This window comes from Ursus americanus, chromosome 5 (assembly GCF_024610735.1).
Source record: "Ursus americanus isolate L20-20 chromosome 5, mUrsAme1.1.p, whole genome shotgun sequence".
Lineage (NCBI taxonomy): Eukaryota > Metazoa > Chordata > Mammalia > Carnivora > Ursidae > Ursus > Ursus americanus.
In genome coordinates, this window is record NC_142131.1 from 10,471,480 (window position 1) to 10,488,376 (window position 16,897).

The following is a 16,897-nucleotide window of genomic DNA, read 5'->3' on the forward strand; positions in this document are numbered from 1 at the left end:
TGAAGAGAAGATATTTTTTTTGAAATTTCCTTGAGGTTTCACACTTTATACTATTAGTGGGAAGTTAACATGATCTGATGGCTGATACGTTTACATAGGACTAAGGGTCTACATTTGAAATAGGGTTATGTCATAAGCACATTGTTTGACTTATTAAACTCTTTTTTCCAATATACCAAGCTACCCAATGAAGAGATTAATTAAATTCTAAGTTAATTAATTGGAAAATTATTTATATCCCCATTACATGCAAGATGCTAGATTATGCTACATGCTTTTAGGGCATACAAAGACAATTATAGACTAGCATGCCTCTAAACTTGTATTCTAGTTAGCAAGCAAGACTTGGACATTGCAAATATTAACAATGATTGCCTCAGTGATTGGAGGTACTGCTAGCATTTGAGAGGAGGGGCAGAGATACCAATGTCTTTTCAATGCTGAGCAGATTCTGCATGTCTACAGATTTTTAAATGTCCACCTGGAAATGTAGTTTAAAAATCTGTTTATAATTATATCGGCCTAAACCTCTGTTTACATCGATATACCAAGTATAGATTTTGCTCAGATTTGGTTTATATTGAATTTTCTATTTTAACATGCAAGTCAAGGAAAGACTGTATTTTTATTTCCTGAACTTTACCAGGAATGGTTCATCATTTCAAAAGTAACAACCCCAGAGGCAAAAGAGTATATTTGAGCAGCCGAAACAATACACTTGCATCAGTTTTGTATTTGTGCCTGTTGCATTCAAAGGAAACAGAGATATAGAGAGAAAATATAGAAATAGATAGAAATACATACATTAATATCCTGTTTGAAGTATTCAGTAGCATGAAAAACAATTGTTACAGGAATACTTGACATTGTCTTTTATACTGCCGTACATAAATTAAATTCATGGTTCTTCTGTCAAGATTTTTGTTCTCTATAGGAAATAAAAAAGAAAAACAAACCAAACAAAAAAATGCCAAAATCAAATGACAATTTTGCAATGAAGTTTGGCAAGGTTATATCATACTTTCTCTTTTCTTCCAGTTCCGTTTGTAATTTGTCTTGTTATGTTTACCCTTTATTTCATATTTTTTGTTTCTTATCATACACTAATCTCTTGTCTCTGAATATTTATCTTAATACTTATTTTTGAATTAGCATCTAATAGTATCTCTTCTCTGGTTTTCCTATAGTTCATGTGCAGAATGCTTTCTGATCCTTATTTCTCTAAAATGTAAAAGAGGGGCACCCGAGTGGCTCAGTCAGTTAAGCATCTGCCTTCAGCTCAGGTCATGATTCCAGAGTCCTGGAATCGAATCAGGTTCCCTGCTCAGCAGGAAGTCTGCTTCTCTCTCTCCCTCTTCTCCTCCCCCTGCTCATGCTTTCCTTCTCATTTGCTCACACTCTCAAATAAATAAAATAAAATCTTTAAAAAATAATAAAATAAAATGGTGAAGGAATCTATTTCTTTAAGCCATCTACTATGGTCATGCCTAAACATTTGCATATTAAAATTTACATCAATGTATTTCTTTATTTAGGTATATTGTTTAACAAAATAAAATTATACCCTGTTTTAAAAAAATTAGGTGCATAAGCATGTTGCTTTTTCAATTTTGGGATGGTAAAGAGGTCATAAAACATTTGTTATAAAATAGGGCATTGGGCTTGAAAGGACTGAAATCCAGTAACTCACGGTGTTAGTGAAAGATAAATGAGATGGTATGTAATGTATCTAACAAAATAATTCATACGTAATATGTGTTCAGTAAATATGAACTCTCTCAATATAAGGACAGACAATCACTTCTGTCTCTAGCAGGAAAGATCTCAAAACCACACAAATGAAAATGCATTTCAAACAGAATGTGAATCATGATCAGTTTTGGCAGGAATAGAGGCAGAATCATACTTAATGAGGAAAATGCTTGAGCAAAGGTTTAAAAGCATAAAATTGCAAATTTAACATGTTCACTTTTCCTCCCATGACAAGCAGAGGCTGAGAGTGATCTAGTGTTTAGAGTTTTCACTGATGAGTGTGTAGATGTGAAAAAAACCACAAAAAGTGAGGCCAACCATCACAAGGAAATATCAAAATAAGAGAATAGATAGGATTGGAGTATCAGAAAACAGATGAAAATAAGAAAAAGCTATCAAGGGGCGCCTGGGTGGCACAGTGGTTAAGCGTCTGCCTTCGGCTCAGGGCGTGATCCAGGCCTTTATGGGATCAAGCTCCACATCGGGCTCCTCCACTATGAGCCTGCTTCTTCCTCTCCCACTCCCCCTGCTTGTGTTCCCTCTCCCGCTGGCTGTCTCTATCTCTGTCGAATAAATAAATAAAATCTTTAAAAAAAAAAGCCGTCAAGAGGAAGATTTAAAGTGTAGAGAAGTGGTGGGGGGAGCTACAGAATTTCCATTCTTGAAACATAGAACTAGGAAAACTGTCCAGAAAGAATTGGTTATTTAGTCATGAGCATAGTAGATTGCAGGAAGACTTAAAAAGATTGAAAGACAATGAGTAGAATGGAGTAAAGAGACTAAGCATTCTGTGAAGACCTCAAGAGTTGTCATTAGAATATAGGTCACTGATTCTAAGCAGTGTACAAGGACACTTGGATAAAGGGTGATATTCTCAATAGGGTAAAATCCTGAATTGCCCAGTTTCCTTTGCCAATTTTTTTTAAAGATTTTATTCATTTATTTGACAGAGATAGAGACAGCCAGCAAGAGAGGGAACACAAGCAGGGGGAGTGGGAGAGGAAGAAGCAGGCTCATAGCGGTGGAGCCTGATGTGGGGCTCGATCCCATAACGCTGGGATCACGCCCTGAGCCGAAGGCAGACGCCTAACCGCTGTGCCACCCAGGCGCCCCTCCTTTGCCAATTTTTGACCTGAAATGCCAGGTGAAAGAAGAAAGCCAAAAAAGTGAGTTCAATGGCTAGACTAGAAAGATTTAATGGGAATAAATTTGGAGTTGGTTTGTCCAAGTTAGTCCAGGTCAGTTCACAGATGAATTATAGGTTAAAAGAAGCAAGAAACACTACTAGAGCCTTCTCCAATACCATCTTCTTCAAGAAAGATATGGGTCAAGAGTTCCCTTAGGAAGGAGAAAAGCAGATTTTCTTCCCATTTCCAAGAGTACACCTGACCCTTATTGTCACTTCAGTGAGAGGAACAATAAGACCAATACCATCATAGCACTAGCACGAAGCATTATGTTGTAAGAATTAATTCCAAAGTCTGAAACGTGCTTTGAGCTCCTCAGGGATGTTTTTTACACATATATAGAATGTGTATATTTTACACACATTCACGCACACACACACACACATATATATGACTGACAGTACAATTTGCATTAATAAGTATGACACCTAAATGTGATCTGCCAGTTAATTGAATCGACAAGAAAACTGTGTATTGCAATAACTAACACCCTAATAACCACTGTAAACGTCTTACAAGACCTTGACACTTATTTCCACAATACCGATGATATTACAAAAGTTGGAAACACTTTATTTAGATGTTGACTCCTTTTGCTTTTTGCAAACATGGTTGGGAAAAAAAGTAAAAATAACATTTGTTTCAATCCCTGTATTGAATAACAAAGTGCTTGTGTGAATCCTATTTTTTTGTTAAAAATTTTTTTGAACTAATTCTGATGCCTATAAAAACATGTTCATTACAACATTGCCTATCATAGTGAAAACTCTGAAATAACATACCACCTGTCAAAAAGTGATAGGAGTATAATAGCATGCAATGCAGATACTTAAACTCATGCTACACACTTGTATTTATGGACTTTGGAACAAACTATACAATATATCATTAAATTTTCTAAAGTCAGTTACAAATCAGTTTATGTGCATGTGTGTATGTGTGCAGTGTGTGTGTGTGTGTAGAAAGTGTGTATTTGTAAAAAATAAAACCCACATAAAACGATTAACATTGTCTTTGGTAGGAGGAATATATAACATATACATATATGTTAGTACTTTATTTTTTAAATAATTTTAAAAATTCTACAATAAAGAACTTTGTATCCACAACCTGGCTTTAACCTATCTGAATAGTCTACTATATTGGTTTTGGGTCTATTTGGTTTTAAATAGGTAAACTATTTCAATGCATTTGAAGCTCCTGGAGCGCTCTTCTTTATTTCATCTCCTTTTCTCTTTCTCACCCAGAAGTAATCCCTACCCTGAACCTGATTTTATCTTTTGCATTAATTTTTTAAATAATTTAAATACTTAACTACATATAAATATTCATTTACAATATATAGTATTTTTTGCTTGCTTTTAATGATTCAGTGCTTCGTATCATATTGAATTTATTGTTTTCATCATGTATTTTCCTTTCAACATTACGTTTTTGACATACATCAACTTTAATGATGGGACCTTAGTTCATTCATCATCATTGAAGAAGCCAAAAAGCAAAGTGGTTAATATTAAAGACTTTTAAACCAAACTGGATTAGAATTCTACCTTTGATACTTATTAGCTTGGATAAGGTACTTAACCTCACTGTGCCTCATTTTCCTCTCCTATAAAATGGGAATATTTAACAGCTTTTATTTCATAGGCTTATGATAAGGATTAAATGTGCTAATATTTGTAAATCACCTAGAGCAGAACAACACATGGTAATTTAAGTTTGTTAAACATATGTTGTGTATTATATTACATTTTGTGAAATGTACCCATTATAATTTGTTGAATAGTTAGATATTTCTAAGTTTTGTACCACTGCACATTGTGTTGCTACCACATAGAGCACATCCTTGAAGAGGTATTTTGTTCAATAATTTCTCCCTGGTGTGTGTTGTGATGTGGAAGTCCTGGGTCCTAGGAGATGCAGATGTCAGCTTCACTACATATTGCCACAGCTTTCTCCAAAGTGGTTTTCTGATTTACAATGAAAGAATGTCTTCTATTATTGGACAAAAGTTTAAATTTTAATGAAATAAAATGTGTTATTCTTTTTTCTTAAAATTTAATTTCCTTTATAATTATATAGTTTCATTAATAAATTATTCCATATCCTGGATATACAAGGATATGAGGCAGGAATCTATTTCTTTTTTTCAGATATGGATCCACACAGTCTATTGGGCACATTATGAAAATATTAGTTTTGTTTTCTTTGTAAAGCTAACCTCTATTTGCTGATTATTATTATTGTAAGTATATTTTTTAAATTAGAAAAAAAAATATTTCCTTTGAAACAACCACAAGAAAACAGTTGGCCTTTGGACTTCTCAGTGATTCCACTGAATTTTCAGGGAGGAAAAGAAGAGAAAAGAGCAAATATATGTTGAGGCAGGTTCTAGGCTCTGAGTAGGCTTTTTCTGATACAGAAGAAACTCTCCTGACTGACCTTACAAGAAGTACACTTCACTCTCCATTTTCTGTGCTAATCATATTGATCGATTCCCAGGGCATTGGGAATACTATGCATTTCTGATTTAGCCAATTTTTAATGTTCAAATAAACTACCTGTCACAATAAAGTCAGATAAGTGACATGCTACAATATATCGCATCATTTAATTCTTATAAAATTTCTGTGAAGTAGTTACAATTTCACCATTTTTTACAGGAAACTAAGGCTAGGAGAGGTTAGATAATCAGCTCAAGCATGCGCGAGTTAAACAGTGACAATACGGAGATTTGAATGATGTTAGAAACAACACCTTACTGTCATCAGTTATGTTTCTTTTAGATATGAGACTTAATAATGGTATCAGAATATATTTGGACTGATTTACAACAGCTTTTCTAGAAACATCAATAACCAAAACACTAACTGTGACTGAATGGATATTTTCTACTCTCCTTTTAGGTAAATTCTAAGTTAACCTCTAAATTCTATGACTCACATAAGAATGTAAATACCTAGTGGCAAAAAAAGAGATGGGGCTCTGATGAAATTATTTCCATGCTAGAATTAATTATGAATTCTTATCGTACAAGAAGTCCATATTTTTTTAAAAGTAAGATATATTGAAAGGAAAATAGTAGGAACATATTAAAATAAAAGTGAAGTCACCCTTTATTTTAATTTCCTTCAAATTTTTTACTTTGGTTCACATCTAGACACATCTCGATAAACTTTTAGAATATGCTTTTACAACCTAGTTACTTTCACCATTGATAAAACAAATAATACAACCCTCAAGGCCATTCTGAAAACTAAGTTACAGATTTCACAGCAGTCAGCCACATGCTGAGTCATGCTTACATGAGTGAAACAATACAAATGTGTCCTTTCTAATGTGGAAATTCTTTCAGTCACCAGGCTAGCTATTGTTTGTAGCTCCTCATTTGCTTGCACAATCCTCTCTCCATTTCTGTTTTGCTGCACGTCTAATTGTGGGGCTCTCCAGGCTGCTATTATGGGTTTCCTAGCTATGGACACAGCTGTCACACCAATTGCAATTATGCTTCATAGATTATATGGATATATAGGCTGCCATCTACAACTGGGCAACCATTTGCCATGCAAGTGCTCGATCTTCCTTCTTTTATCCAATTTCATAACAAAGCCAAACAAATCCTGCTATGGTATAATGAGCACAGGTCTCAAGGCATGACAAAGAACTTTACTATGAGTCCTCATTGCTGAGAATTTGGTATTGTTATTTCCTGAATGTAAGAACACCTGGGCATTACAGATAAAGTCTAAGATATAAAAGCAATTTTTTCTTTGCAACAGCAGCAGTACCTAGAAGTGCTTCCATAACAAAAATCTCCCTTAAATAAACTGAAGTCCTTTATTCCTCACAGGACCATTGCAAAGTTTTTCCTATTTATTTAATTCTATTTTCAAAAGAAAAGCTGTCTTTGTACTTTTGCATTATTTATTCTGTCATTCATAGAATTATTCTGTCTCTCATAGGTTATTTAGTTGATATTTTTTCAAGTGTACTCTAATTCCCATCTCCTATTTTCTCCATTCTCCCACCCACCTCCCCTCTGGTGACCATCTGTGCTCTATAGTTAAGAGTCTATATCTTGGTTTGTCTCTCTCTCTCTACCTCTTTTATTTTTCCTTTGCTCATTTGTTTCTTAAATTCCACATATATGTGAAAATGTAGGGTATTTATCTTTCTCTGGCTAACTTATTTTGCATATCATTATACTCTTTTCATATATACACCCCACATCTTTATCCATTCATCTATTGATGGACACTTGGGCTGCTTCCATAGTTTGCTTTGTAAATAATGTTGCAATAATAGGGATGCATGTGTCCTTTCAAATTAGTGTCCTTGCATTCTTTCAGTAAATACATAGTAGTGTGATTACCGGATCATAGGGTAGCTCTCTTTTTAATTTTTTGAGGAATCTTCATACTATTTTCCATAGTGGCTGCACCAGTTTGCATTTCCACCAACAGTGCAAGAGGGTTTCCCTTTCTCCACATCCTCACCAATACTTGTTTCTTACGTGTGTGTGTGTGTGTGTGTGTGTGTGTGTGTGTGTGTGTGTGTTAGGCCATTATGACAGACGTGAAGTGATATCTCATTGTAGTTTTGATGATGTGTGATGTTGAACGTCTTTTCATGTGTCTCTTGGCCATCTGGATATCATCTTTGGAGAAATGTCTGTTCATGTCTTCTGCCCAGTCTTAAATGAGATCATTTCTTTTTGGCTTATTGAGTTTTATACATTTTTTACATATTTTAGATACTAACCATTTATCAGATGTATTATTTGCAAATATCTTTTCCCATTCCATAGGTTGCCTTTTAGGTTTTTGTTGTTGTTGTTTTTAAGATTTTATTGATTTATTTGACAAAGAGAGAGAGAGCACAAGCATGACCAGGGGAGCAGCAAGCGGAGGGAGAAGCAGGCTTCCTGCTGATCAGGGAGCCTGATGCGGGGCTCAATCCCAGAACCCTGGTATCATGACCTAAGCCTGAGGCAGACACTTAATGACTGAGCCACCCAGGCGCCCTGATAGCCTTTTAGTTTTGTTGACTGCTTCCTTTGCTGTGCAGAAACCTTTTATTTGATGTAGTCCAATAGTTTATTTCTGCTTTTATTTCCCTTGCCTCAGGAAACATATCTAGAAAAATGTTGCTACAGCTGATATCAGAGAGATTATTGCCTGTGCTCTCTTCAAGGGTTTTTTATGGTTTCAGGTCTCACATTTGGGTCCTTAATCCATTTTGAGTTTACTTTTGTGTATGGTGTAAGAAAGTAGTCCACTTTCATTCTTTTGCATGTAGGTGTCCAGTTTTCCCAACACCATTTGTTGGAAGAGACTCTTTTACCCATTGGATATTCATTCCTCCTTTATCAAAGAATTGATCACATAATTATGGGTTTATTTCTGGGTTTTCTGTTCTATTCCACTGATCTCTGTGTCAGTATTTATGCTAGTACCATACTGTTTTAATTACTAATACTTTGTAATACAACTTGAAATTTGGAATTGTGATACCTCCAGTTTTGTTTTTCTTTTTCAAGATTACTTTGGCTATTTGAAGTCTTTTGTGGTTCCATACAAATTTTAGTATTGTTTGTTTTGGTTTTGTGAAAAAAGCTCTGGGCATTTTGACAGGAATTACGTGCAATCTGTAGGTTGCTTTGGGTAGTATAGACATTTTGATATTTGTTCTTCCAAACCATAGACATGGAATGTCTTTTCATTACATTGCATTGTTTTGAATTTCTTTCATCAGTGTTTTGTGGTTTTCAGAGTATAGGTCTTTCACTCTTTAGTTAGGTTTATTCCTAGGTATTTTATTGTTTTTGGTGCAATTGTAAATAGGATTGTTTTCTTAATTTCACTTTCTGTGTTTCTTTATTATAGGAATGCAACAGATTTCTCTACATTGATTTCATATCCTGTGACTTTACTAAATTCATTTAGCAATTCTAGTAGTTTTTTGGTGGAGTCTTTAGGGTTTTGTTTTCTTCTCTTTCTTTTGTTGGATTTTTCTTTCTATTGTTGGATTTGGTTTGCTAATATTTTGTTGAGGATTTTTGCATCTATATTCATGAGATATATTGGCCTGTAGTTCTCTTTTTTTCTTTGGTGGTGTCTTTATCTGATTTTTGTTATCAGCATGACACTGGCCTCGTACAATGAATTTGGAAGATTCTCTTCTTGTATTTTTTAGAAAACTTTGAGAAGAATAGATATTAACTCTTCTTTAAAGGTTTGGTAGAATTTGCCTGTGAAGCCATCTGGTCTTGGACTTTTGTTTTTGGGATGTTTTCTGATTATTGATTCAATTTCATTGCGAGTGATTTGTTCAAATTTTCTATTTCTTCCTTCTTTAGTTTTAGTAGGTTATATGTCTCTAGTACTTTATCCATTTCTTTTAAGTTGTCTAATTTGCTGGCACATGGGTTTTTATAATATTCCATTACAATTGTTTGAATTTCTATGGTATTGTTTGTTACTTCTCTTTCATTAGTCATTTTGTTCCTATAAGTCCCTTTTTAAAAAAAAAATGAGTCTTGCTAGAGGTTTATCCATTTTGTTGATCTTTTCAAAGAACTGGCTCCTGGCTTCACTGATATGTTTTCAAAGAATCGGCTCCTGGCTTCATTGATTTGTTCTGTTTTTTGTTGTTGTTGTTGTTGTTGTTGTTTCTATATCATTTATTTCTGTTCTAATCTTTTTTATTCCCTTCCTTTTGCTGATTTGGGTTTTGTTTGTTTTTCTTCTTTTTCTAGCTCCTTTAAGTGTGAAGTTGTTTATTTGAGATTTTTCTTGTTTCTTGAGATAGTCCTGCATTGCTATAAGCTTCCCTCTTAGGACCACTTTTGCTGCATCTCAAATGTTGATATATTTTTAAACTACAGAAATTAATATAGTTTGGTGGATATGTGGAATCTCAAGTCAAATTGTTAGGTTAAAATCTTGACTGTTTTTTCCTACTGAGTAACTGTGGATAAACCTCAACTTCTCAATAACCCATTTTTCTTATTTGTTAAATGAATGAAATTAAGACATATTTCATAACTTTGGTAAAAATTATATGTGCTAATACATGAAAAAATACTTAGGATAACAGCTAATCCATATACAATTGACAATTATTATCCAATCATTTTATCCATGTTCGTTCTTAATCTAGTGTGTATATATGTGTAGTCTTGATAAGTTTTGGTTCATTGTTTCCTCCTGTAAAGGCACCCTTTAGTCTCCAATTTATTCCTACTGTCTCTCTATTTTGTTTTTGTTGATGTTCAAAATAAAATATAATTCTTCCCTCTTCATCTCCATCTCAAATATATCACAAAGAGAGGTGGGGCCTATAATGAGCATGATTGTCTTCTGTTTTCCCCTTAAAACAATCAATATAATTTTTTTTTAATTGCTAGATAGAGCATATTTGAACAAACTTAACTTTAAGCCGCTGACATTTCAAGCCCATGTTAATGTTAGGTCTAGAAATGACCACACAAGTTTAAGATTTAGCAACTTTAAGGAAAGCACAGAGCTAATATATACTGAGTAATTTTTTGTGTGCTAGGTCCTGAACTAGGTACTTCACAATAACTCGAAGTGATGGAGAAAGAAAAAAAAAATAGAACTAATATTTTCTGAGGTACCACTGTGTGACTGTAACCAAAAGAATCATAGTCCACAAAGACAACCAAGACATATGTCGTTTCCTTCAAAGTAAACTGAAGATGAATCCTCATTTTGTTGGGTTACTAGGAAACTTAAGTTCATTCATGGATCTGTGGTAAGATCTTTACCCCTCCTCTGGACATGTACACATATAAGAGGTGTAGCTGTGCAAAAACAAAAACAGAACTAGAAAATGTTCTTTAGTATAGTTGTACGGTCCCTTGCTGGCCAGTAGCTCTGCTGCTCTTCCAAGTGGAGGCTGGGATAGCCAGTGACAGGTGTCTGTCTCTCTAGGTGTGCAACGTAGGCACCTCCAATCCTTGAGGCTACTCCATCTTCCGAGTCTAAGAACCTCACAGGCTTCTTTGCCTGTTTGGGAAGACTTCTCCCCATTTGTTGCTTGCACTTACTTCTCTTTGTTCTTAAAACAACCCTTTTGTGAACTCAACCTTAAAAAACTAAGCATTTGGGAAATATCTTCAGGTAATCTCTTAGCCTGAACTGAGATGAAAAAGCACAGAGTCCTCGCTAACATCACAGAAATTGAGAGGGAAAAAACATCCAGAGCGCAAAGTGTTATTAGCAGTTTATTTTAATTATTCAACTGTAATAAAAACAAAATAGCAATTAATATATCAGTAAATTATCCTGACATATGCTAGGTGTTATACACATGTTAACTCATCCGATATGCATAGCAATCCAGTTTTACAAAGAGAAAACTTGGCCTCAGATTGACTAGAGCCTAATAATACAATTTAGAGAACTGAGCAGAATGAGGTTGGAACCTGAGTGTATCTGACTGCAAAGGCCAGGATCTTTCCATTAGACCAATCTGGTGGGAGACAGGAAGGTTCTTTTTGAAAGACAGTGGTATCGTGAACTAGAGAAACAGTCTGGTTTGGTTTGGTGGGGGGATGCAGTAAAGGGCAATGACAAAAATCATACCACAGAACTGATCTGCTGAGGATATCACCACTAATGGGAAACACCAGACCCTGAAGTTTGCTCTGGTTACCTCCTTTCATCTATCAATTATTACTACTGCAAAAATTAGAGTTTTCTGTGGGCCCTGAACCTCTGGGCTGGGTGCATTTCACTGGTACATCCAGTCTCCTGCCCTAGCGAGTAAGAAGGCTAAGAAAGCATTTGACTAGCCTTTTCTGCTTTAATAATAGAAGGCAGCCAACTAACAAGATCTATAAAGTAGAGAGATCCCCAAATATTGGAAGAGGTTCAGATGCAGTTTGGCCAAAAATAAAAGACAAAAGGCCTCTATACTGAATAAAATGTAGCTTAGATACTGGCATCTTAAAAAAGCAAGAGTTTCATTTGGTGAGAAGGTATGACAATGAAATGGATTTGTTCCCTTCAGGTGGCAGCTAACAGAGTGGCTTTTGGGAAAATCATTCCTAAGTGCATTGGCCTGCTTCTTGCTTGCAGAACAGAAATTACTGACTATTGGTTAAAATGCTATGTGAATTAATTTTCAGCCTCATTTATTCACTGGCTGAGCATAAAGGCAATTTGGAAAGGAGAAAAATGGCCCCAATATGTGTTGCCACAAATCTTTAAAGAGATGAGAAATATTACCAATACTATAATTTAATTCTAGATTCAAACCATTATCACTGTTGTAGTTAACAGTTCTGGGTGTGTACATTACAGAATCATAAAAAGACTATTGTTTCATCTTAGATTTCAATTATTTCTTTTGGTATCTAATTGTTTATAATCGCTCCAGCACAAGATGATATATTTCAGCTGTGAATCCACCCTCTGTCAACCTTCTCACCAGGGGGCTTAGCTGGATGATTTCATTAATTCCCTTCTCTAATTAATCATCTCCCCTCTACCATAAGGAGAACAGTTCATTGTTAACTCTTGGTTACTGCTATTGTTGATTTTTCTGTGACTAATATGGATTAAGTGATAGCTTCTCTAATTACTTAAACTAATTTCACCATATAAGATGAAGATTAAACATCTAAGAATTGTGATGAAGCAGGTATACTTATTTCAGCTCCTGAAAGTGGATGGGTGAACAAGTGACATGGCAGTGACAACCTTGGCACATTTCATGTATGCCTCAAATAGTGTAGTAGATTAGCATATGTTCATTTCTGGGTGATTGCATGGCAGTAAATTAAAGATAAAAAGTGAATCTAAAATAAGGTGATATTTACCATTTGCACTCAGAGCAGAATCCCATGGGTAGGATAATGCTGCTTATTATCTAAGTTTTTTATATCATTTAAGTTAGATTCAGATGACTAATTATTTTAATCTCAACTTAACCTCAAAGAATAAAAGCCCACCTTTTATTGGGCTGGTAGAACACTTTACATGAACTTTTGTTCTTCACAAAGTATTCTTCACTGCAGTGATGGAAAAGATTGGAAAAAAAAAAAAGATTGAAACTTTTTTTTAACTGTCAAATTAGAATTTTTGAAAAAAAGAAATAAGATTCTTCGTTTGTATCTGTATGTCTAAGTTTGTTTTTGTACAGCACTTTTTTTAATGAGGACTACAAATTGCTTCCACAGTCACATTTTATTATTAGAGTTCTTGGACAATCTGAGAGGCAATTATAATATTCCCCTAAATTGATGTATGGCCTTGAGAAAGTAATTTAACTATTCTAATTATTGGGCATTGTAAAGGAGATTCTGGTGTGTGCTGATTGAGGAATGAGTGATCACAGCCTGACGTTCCTTTTAGGCAAGTTTTCTTATTTATTTTCTGAAGGGATACATTGCACAGCACACCCTGGGTCCTGTGGTCAGGAGCCCTGATTAAAGAATAAAATGCCAAAGTGATGAGTAATATATAAAACACTAAAATCCTCTTGTGCATGGTAGTGAAGGACTGAAGGGGAATATCTGCTTCATAGATACAAATGGACAGGTTGCTTGTACCTCAGAGAGACTAGACACAACTTTACTCACACTGATCACACAAAACGAGTTAGTCCACAGAAAAATGCTTCAGGTAAATGAAGTATAAACTATCATGATAAAAAGTAAAGTAAGCCTTTATTTTAGCCATTCTCACTTAAAAATCTTTAAAAAACAGATTATCTCACATTCTCAAGTTTATAAAGAAAGGGTATTGACTAAAATTGAAACTTTTCTTGCTGTCTTAGATTGTTATTGTTAATACTATGTCCAACATAGATATAAGCACTCAGCATTGTGTCAGATTTAGTTTATCTTCTCTGCTATTTAAGTATGAATTATTCTTTCTCATAAATATATTCTCTTTTGTTAGCAGGAGTCCTCCTACCTTTTTAAAAAATGACTAGGACAAGACTTTAAAATAAAATAATAAGTTATTGAGTCAAAAAATAAGGATGTGATGCTTTAAGCTCTCAGTTGTGCTCTACAGTTCTTATAGATTCTCTGGAGAGGTTTCTCTAAGAAAGGTGAAGTAAATGAATACTGATTGATTCATCTGTCTTTAACAGTCAAAAAAACTGGACAGAATTTATGAAATAATGGTGTTCATGATAATGGACATTAGGTGATGAAACTGAATGCTCCCTCAGACACAGGGGGAAAAATGAGATAGATCTTGTAATTATCCCAGCTTAGTACTTGGATTGCTTATAAGCCAAGACCACAGGAACGGGATACCAGCTGAATCCCAGTGCACTCCCTGTAGACGAAGCAGAACTGAGAGTCTAGAAGAAACCAAAGTGGCTAAAATTCACATGATGGAGTACTGGACAGGAAAATACTATATAAACAGAGAGCTCCAGTTATCTTCTGAAGGTTGTCTTTGAATATTCAGCAGAGTATTATCAACAAATACATATTAAGAAACTACCTGAGAACGAGGAGAGAGTCACAAAAAGGATTGGAAGAAATACTGCCTGAGCTCACATACAGCTGAGAATAGTGCCTATTCCCACCAGCCAGAATGGAAACACATAATTTATAGGACATTGAGTAGGGTATCCAGAAACATTGTGTCTCACAATCGGAATGATTAAATCATAGTAAACATTTTTTTGGTTTCACCTAACAAATCTTAAAAGGAAGACCTGAAGAACCAAATTATCACCAGTTGCTTAATCAAGTCTCAGAACAAAGCTCAGAAATATTTACGGAAATACAAAAATAAAGAAGACCACAAATCAAAGAATGTGGTAGCCTCTAGATGCTGGAAACAGTCCTCAATTTATAACCAGCAGGAAAATGGGGACCTTAGTCTACACCACAAGTGACTGAATTATGCCAACAACATGCATGACCAGGAAATGGATTCTTTCCTAGAGAGGGATGCTATCTGCCAACTCTTCGAATTAGTGCAATGGATCTGTACTGAATTACTGACTTATAAAACTGTGAGAAAATAAAATTATGCTCTCTTAATCATTAAGTTGGTGGTAATTTGTTACAACAGCAATAGAAAAGTAAAATAATAATGAAATTTCTCAGAGATAAGCAGAAAATCTTTACAGACCCAGGAAAAAAGATATACCACTAGAGAAGAAAAATATAAGAACATTAACCAACTTCTTAAAAGCAATAAGAATCAGTAGAACATATTCAAAGCACTAAAGGAAAAACAAAACTGTTAACCTAGATCTCTAACCCACTGCAATTACTTTCAAAACAAAAATGAAATTGAGCATTTTCGAGGCATGAAAAAGCAGAAAGAATTCATTTTTAAAGACTTGCATCACAATAAATATTTTAAAATGTCCTTAGGCAGAAGGAAAATGATACCAGGTCAAAAATATGGATTTACATGAGGAATGAAGAGGGGTAGAAAGTGTAATTACATGTGTAAATATGTGAGAAATGTTTATTACTATTATTTAAATCTCTTTAATGGATAACTGACTCTGTAAACAATAATAATAATAATTGTGTATTAGGGACTTATAACAAAATGTAAAATTATGACAAAATCACAAAGGTGAAAAGGGGAGAAATGAAGGTATATTATTGTCAACTTCTTTAAGTGTAATTAAACTGGTATAATTTCATTAAATGAAGTATAGATAAAATGTAGATAAATGTAGGCTATGATAAGTGTGTATACTAAAAACCCTAAAGCAACCACTAAAAAATTAAAAGTTAACAAATAATAGTAATAAAAATAAATAGCCAACAAAAAGGATAAAATGGAATCATAAAAAATTAATGCAAATGAAAGCAGAAAACATGAACAACATAAAAATGAAAAAATGGGACCAAGAGAAAACTAATGAAAAGATGATAGACTTGAGCCTATTATCAATAATTATAATAAACATAAATGGCCTAAATAGCACAATTAAATGTTAGAGATTGTCAATTAATTCTATGCTGCCTATAAGAAAGGTTCATTAACTCTAAAGATACAAATAGGTTAAAAGGAATGGAAAAAGATATAACATGCTAATACTAAATAAAAAGAAGAGTAAAATGGCTACATTAACATTACAAAAAGTAGATTTTAGAGCAAAGAATATTCCAAGGAATAAAAAAGGTCACAATGATAAAGGAGTCATCCTTCAAGAGAATGTAATAATTCTAAAAAATTATGCAACTAACAAAAGAACTTCTAAATACATGATCACAAAATGATAGAACTACAAGGAAAACTAGATAAACCCCAAACAATAGTCAGAGTTTAATAACTCTCCAATGAGAGTTACTCCTTAAGAAAGCTGTAAAAATAAGTAGATAATATATGCAAAAGGAAGTATACAACAAAAGCAAATTTCTTCTCCTCCATTTAAATTTAATAATTTCAGTACTTTTTTTAGCTTTCAGAGAAATGTCCTGACTTGCTAGATGCTCTGCTAAAGTATTAAAATTGTTTCATTTACAAGTTAGGTATCTTTAAAGTATTTTGAAAAATTCATTCAAAGAGATTCTGAGCAAGTTTTTTTGTGAGAAATTTTAGAGAAATAGTGAACACAAGAGAATAGTTCCTAACTACTTGGTACTTCGGTCTTGTGGGGGAAACAGACATTCATAAATTAATTTAAAAAGTATGTGATGAATGAAGCAATTATCATCCTAGAAAGTTCTCTCATTAGCATTCATGTCACCATACAGAGTTGACCAGGTAGATTTTAGGTCTTGGTCTAGGCACTTCTGAAAGCTCATAAACTTATTATTATTTTTTTTTTTTACGTTTCCATAAATAAGAGACTTAGCGAAAGGTGAAAATGGAAATGAGATGCAATCACTTGCATCAAAAATATATGCACAAAAAAAGTTTGTAACTGAACTAGCAAATCTAAGGGCAGAAAGGCATAGATTGCCTTTTTTCTCTATCTATAATTGTGAACATAGA